Below are 6,702 nucleotides of genomic sequence, written 5' to 3'. Positions count from 1 at the left end.
AAGCTCTTTGTGCATGACTGGAGATGCAAGTGCTGTGTTTCCATTTTGGCATGCATGTGGATGTGTGTGCCTTTGTGTAGATGCCTCAGAAGGTGAGAGTCTGCACACAGCTGGGTCCCCAGGCTGCTTTCAGGTGTTTGTGTGTTCTCCTGGTTCTGGGTGCTCTCTGCAGGGTGGATGCATGGAGAGAGAATCCCATTATGCCTGTCCAGGGACTCCAAGTCCTACTCTTTCACCATCAGTTCTCATTGCAAGGACTCTAAGATCTCCTCACTCATCTTTCTGCCACATTCTGCTTAACCCACTGTCTTGGTGTGATTTATGGTGATAGTCTATTCCATGACCCTCTGCTTTATGCCCCAAAACAGTTTCTGTATCTCTCAGTCCCAGGACTGGGTGCGTGCAGGGTCAGGGAAGGAGGGGAGCTTTGGGTTTTTTGGTGGCATTTTCAAAGCCTTGCTACCCAGGTGTTCTGTGGCACTGTGCAGTTTGGTTTTGCTTGGCTTGCTTGGGGTTTTTTTGGCCCAGGCAAAAAGCTTTTCCCTTCCCTGGCTTGGAGAAGCTGCAGCAGCAATCTTTCAGCTGCCTTGAGGTGAACTGAACAGCTGCTGGTTGGAGGCTGGAGAAGTGGGACTGGTGGGAGTGGGGCACACTGTTGCAGCCCCAAGCCTAGAGGAACTGAGCCCGGGAGAGAAAGCACACCAAGAGAATCCAGCCCAGCTGCTTCAGCTGCCCTGGAGAGGAGGTCGACACCAGAGAGCCACCAGGGTTTTGCCTCCTGCTGGAGCTCCTCTGTGGAAGCTCCACTTCCCTCAGTGTGAAATCTCATACCACGTGTTGGGAAGGGGTATTTCTTCAGTGTTTGCCCCATTCTCCAGGCATTTTTGGGTCTTTGTTCCTGTTGGTGGGGGGTGTGAGTTCTGATAGTTCAGTGTTTAGCTGTTGTTTCCTCTTCCCTGCTTTGTGGGCACTGTTGTTAATAAATTGTTGTTTGTTTGTTTGTTTGTTTTTTCACTTTCCCCTATTACCCTTCATTTTTCCGTCAGTGGAGGGAGATTGTTGCAACCCTTTGGAGGAGACTACTCATTGCAGAGTGTCTCCTCTTAAATTTGTCTCAAAACTGAGACACCCACACTACAAGCTTCTCCTGCATCCTCCAGCCTGCTGTCTGCCTGGCTTCAGGCAGCCCATACTGCAGAGTCTGACACCCTGGGACTGCCTGAAGTGATTCTTCCCCCTGAGCCTATCCTGACAGTATCCAGAGACTCATGCCATCCAGGTCCATGCTCCAAGAGCCCTCTAGCCAAAGCCCTAACATCACAGGGGTGTGGGGGTGGTCTGGACACCCTCAGCCTCTCTGCTGCAGCTCCAGCTCCTCACAAACCTGCAAAGCCCACAGTGGAGCAGGAGGTCTACAGGATGGGGCAAAACCACTGGTGGGAAGTTCTGTGCCTGAGACCAGAGAAGAAGAGAGAGCCCAAGCATCAGGACAGGCATGGCTTTTGGGGCTGCTGGGTGTTAGCAGTGATATTTTGAAGCCCTAGCAAGTGGCACAAAGAAGGAAAGGGGCAGGCCAGCCATGAAGCATCACATGAGACCATGCAGGTGCCTCTGGAGGACACTAAAGGTGAGCTACACACAGGCAGCACCCAGCACACACTGTGCTCCAGGTCCTTTGCTAGGTAGAAGGGTGGGATGGAGTCTGAGCTGCCCAGGGGGGCCAGCAGATTTTTGTTGGTTTCCTGGAGAGGTGGATCCCAGGAGATTTGTGGGACTGCTAGCCCAGACACTCCTCAGCTGTGAGTTCTGCCCACTGGCCCTGTAGTCCAAGAGGCTCTGCCAGGTGGTGGCTGGTCCAGGCTGTGCCAGCCTGAGCACAGCTCTCCCCACCAGCACGCTCTGGCTGGTGGGTATTTCGCAGGCGTCTAATGGCAAGCACCCAAGTGAGTGGTCCCTGAGGGCAAGCTGAGCTGACCTGAGCTGGGGATGCAGCTCTGAGTGACAGAGCTCTGCTACAGTGCTGGGGACACGGCATGGAGGTGAGCAGGGAAAGCCAGGCAAGGAGCTCAGAGCAGCTGGAGCAGAGATGGGTCTGGCACATATGCTGTATTTCCATCTCCTCAGGTGTTACTGCTGTTCCAGTATTGCCAGCTCTGGAGTGAAAGGAGTTTAGGGAAACCCCAGCTTGGTGACGAGACCAGATTTAGATCTTGTGGCTAAGGAAGGAAGTCTGCTCCAGGGCATCTTCCAGCACCCAGCCTGGAGCAGGTTTCCGAGCTGATGGGCACTCTGTTCAGTCCCAGGCAGTACAGCTCATGCTCAGCAAGGCTGCTCACAGCCACAGGGCAGTCCCACGCTGGAAGAAGTGGTGGGTGGAAGTGCCCAGGGTGATAAACAGCAGCACGTGCAGAGCCAAAGGATGGGGATCCCCATGGTATGCAGACCAGTAAAGCAGAGGAGCACATGACTGTGGGGTTCACCTGCCCGAGACAGAAATGCCCGGCAGCCCCAGGAGCTGACCTACCACTTCCACCTCTCCAAGCTGGTGGGCTGTGCCTGGACCAGCTCCAGGCACACAGGAATGAGCCAGTGACTCACACCAGCCTGCTCCCCTAACATGGCACAAGTCCCCCTGGGCACTGCCAGGTGCTGGGGTGAGCCAAGAGCTGAGACCCAACACTGCTGTAGAGGGCTGCTCACACCTTCCCCATGAAGCTGGCGCTGGCAGCCTGCACCATGCAGCACCCGGGCTGACAGCCCATGGGCAGGGCTGGGCCCCAGCACAGGCTCTGTGGCCACCAGCCCAGTGGAGGCCAGCCCGGACCCCTCCAGCCCGTGCCTCTCCTTTTGCCTAGGGGTGCTGGGAGCAGAGCCACGGCTGGGCCCCTGGAGCAGCCCAGGCTGGGAGTTTTGGGGAACTCCCAGCCCAGTGCCCCGTGTCACAAGTCCTTGTGTCACCCTGCATCAGGTGGGTGCCAGCACCATCCTGCCACGCTGCCATAAGGAGCATTACTTCAGAACAAGGGTAAAGGAGCTGAAGTCCCCCCTCATGGAACCTTGGCACAGCTGGCTCTTCTCAGAGGTCCTGCAAGATGTAGAGATTGCCTTGAGAGTCTCCCAGCACCAGCCCTGACTGGGCCCCAGTGATGAAGGAGTGAGGGACCAGCTGAGCACCGCTGCCAGGGAGAGGGTTCCTGCTGGCTCAGAGGCAGAGCCAAATTCTCCACACAAGCACTTTTTTTCCAAGCTGCATTTTCACTGTGCTCGGCTAAGAGTCATTTCCCTCTGCCAGCAGCAGTGGCTGGCCCTGGGTGCACGTCCTGATGGAACTTGGAAGGGGTGCACTGCCAAACCTTTGCACGGTGCACAAATTGCCCCCAGCTCTGAGACTCCTCTTGGAAAGCTGAGGGGTTTGGGTCATGCTGTCCTCCCTGCATGGGGTAGAGCGTGATGTGCTCAGCCCTGTGGAGGATGGGTCTGATGGGTCTGTCGGGTCTGTCCTCTCACTGCTAAACTGAGGCAGCTGCCTCCTACCTGGGAGCCCTTCTGCCATGGATGGGGAAATCAAAGCAGCGAGAACTCGTGGCTTACTCCCATTTTCAGGCATACTGAGGAGGATCTGGGCCCCAGCACCTCGCAGGAGAAGGGACCCACACTGCTGGCACTGTGGAGTGAGAGGAGAGGGCAGGATGGTGGCAGGAGGAGCAGCCTGGAGTGCGGGATGACTCAGCTGTGATGTGTGGGGGTGAGGCTCAGCCCAGCCTTTCGCAATGTGTTTACCAGCACCTGGGTGGCCGCTGCCTTCCAGGACGAGCAGCCCCTCCTCCTCAGCACCGAACCTGCTGGCCAGGCTCAGCGCAGCTGAGGAGTGACCCGTTCCCACCCCAGTCTGCCTGGCTCATGCTGGGGAGCTGGGCAAGGAGCCTCTGGCCAACCCTCTGCTCCAGCACTGCTGCTGGCCTGCTGCCCCTGCCCAGGGGACAGCAGTGACACAAACTGAGGTCCTGGAGTGTCCTCCTAGGGCAGCCAAAAACTGCAAGGTGCACCAAAACACAGTCCCAAACCATGGGAAGGTAGTGGCACATTGAAGCAGTTATATCGGCATGATGTCAGCCCGGGGAGAGGGACAGAAATTCCCCTGCATTCCTTACGCTATTTGCTGACTGCCATCCCAGCCACCTGGCCACCTTCTGCCAGCTGCCAGGATACGTGTCCTGTGTGGGCAGGGGACATTCAGGGGAAAGTCCCTTTATATGGATAGTTTTAGAACTAAACATGCTGTTTTGAGAAATTTCCCTAGAGGAAAGTCAAGGGCAACAGATGCAAAAAGTTTTTTATTTCAATTCAGCTTCTTGTGGAGCTTGAGATGGGAAATGCTGGTCAGAAGCAGAAACACCAACATCTCCTTCCACAGTGGGCTGGGAAGGAGGGTGTCAGACCCATCTCCCTGCTTTCTGCTCTAGATTAACTTGGTTTTGCTGCTACAGCACTGCCAGGGGTGGACACCCAGCACGATGGTCATCAGTGCTCCTGCTGCAACTGGAAACAACTGCTGTGCCATGGGCAGGAGTGCCTGGCACATGATGACCCCAGACAAGAGGTCCTGAAGCCTTCAGTGGAGATCTCAGGTGCTTTCAGCAGGTCCGTGTCGATCCCCACCACACTGGCCATGGGGCACTGCAGAGTGATGCCATTGCCTGCTGCATCCTGCTGGCACCTGGCCAGCCCAGACCTTTTGTCACGCTGAGCAGATGACCTGTGTGCAGGAGTTAACCTCAAAACACCGTTCCCAGTTAACCTAGATTGGCTCTGGGCAAGGCTGGGCCCTCTAGAGAAAACCACGTGTGGGCCTGTCTCCTGCTGGCCTCTTTGCTGGCCCGCTTCCATCGCATGATTCACGTCAGTTCCAGTGCCAACGCCTGAGAAGGAACCTGTGTCATTGCATTGTCCCTGGGATATTTACTGCTTGGTTACTGATCAAGGTTCAGGCTGGCAGGAGCTCGCACTGCAGGCAGAAACTGGCGTCCCCAGCCTGGCAGGAGCTGTGGCTGGGTCAGGGTGGGCAGCTGACCTGGCTCCTCCAGCATCACAGTGCCGTGGGGATGGATGGTGAGAGGCAGCTGTGCAGTGCCATGGCTTGGCGTGGCAGCTCTCTGGCTGCCTGGGGAGGGCCCAGCCATTCTCGCTGCCCTCCAGGCTCCTGCCAGGCTCCTGCCAGGCTCCACCCTGACGGTGCCCCAGCATTCACCCTGACTGCTTTGCACCCCAGCTCCACAGCAGGAACATCCGAGAGGGCAGGGCCCACACATGAAAGAGAAATGTCTTCACCCACCCCATGCCAGGAATATCTGCCTGCAGGCCATGTGCACTCATGGGCATGGCACGTTTTCCCTCAGCTGATTCTCTAAAGGGTCCCCGAATGCGTATTCAGCCCAGCCCCTTCCTCTCTGGGGCTGACCTGCAGCTCCCATGCTGCAGCAGTATCAGGCAGGGATCAAACTCCTGTCCCCATTCCCGGATTCAGAGGGTATCCAGGGAGGTGGGGAAGGTGCCACACAGCACATTCAGGAGCCACCTGTGCAGTAAATCAGTGACAAAGCCACAGGTCCTCCTGTGACGGCAGTCTGTGGCCTCTCCCCGTGGATGGCAGGCAGGAACGGGCACTGATGTGGCTCTCGACTGCCACGCACCCCGGCGGCGCTGCGGGATGTGCTCGGGGGTGGCCGGCGCAGGGCACGGAGGGGGCAGCTCCTGTTCCCTGGGGGTCGTGCTCACCCCACGCTCCTGGCGCTGTGGGGCTGGGGCCTCAGCCCTGGCACACACACCTGAGCCTCTTCTTCTCCCAGTGCTTGCTTAGCAATGCCCCTCATTTGGGACCAGCTCTTCCCTGACCACCTCTCATCACCTGTGCGGATGTGATGGGAATTTACATAGCCCCTTGGTGGTCTCCTGGGGTACACCCATCCCTCCAGCCACATCCAGGGCCTGAAAATGAATGTATTTTTATAACAGAGAGAGACAGAGGGGGCACCAAAAAACCCCAGTTCCTATGGCAACCAGGAATAAACTCTTTGGAGACAGTGCCCTTTCTGCCAATCTCCAGCCCAGACCCTGGTGACACAGGGGCCAGCACGGCCTCTTGAAGAGCCCCATGACAACTAAAGCAGGGTCCCTCAGCTCCAGAGTCCATCCTTTCCTGGTTTCCCTACCTGCTGCATTTGCTATACTGTCCTGCTCTGCAAACATCAGAGCCAAGAGGGATTTCTGCAGTTTCACAGCTGGGGGAGCAGGACAGGGACCTGCCCTCGTTCAGCCCAGCCTGCACCCCACCAGCTCTTTGCTGCAGGTAAGTGCTTCTCACTGGCAGTCCCACGCTGGACTGGGAGAGCCTCTGCCCCATCCTGTGCTTCTCCGAGCTACGATGGAGGGTGATGGCACCCTGTGCACCCCGTCCCACAGCGGCAGGGCATTCCCACGTGGAGATCTCACTAGGAGTCCGTCACTTCTGGGAGAAGGCAGCCGGTGCTGCACTGCCTCATGCCTCCATGGGCCAACCCAGCACGGGGCTGCACAGGAGCTTATCACCCATCCCTGGAGCAGGGAGGGACTGTCTGCTCCGAGGCAGCTCATGGCACTGCATGGCACAGAGTCCTCCATGCGCACAGCTGCAGAGAACCCTGGAAGAGCTTACCCAGGGAAGCT

This window comes from Aphelocoma coerulescens, chromosome 26, assembly GCF_041296385.1.
Source record: "Aphelocoma coerulescens isolate FSJ_1873_10779 chromosome 26, UR_Acoe_1.0, whole genome shotgun sequence".
Lineage (NCBI taxonomy): Eukaryota > Metazoa > Chordata > Aves > Passeriformes > Corvidae > Aphelocoma > Aphelocoma coerulescens.
This window is presented reverse-complemented; position numbering follows the sequence as displayed.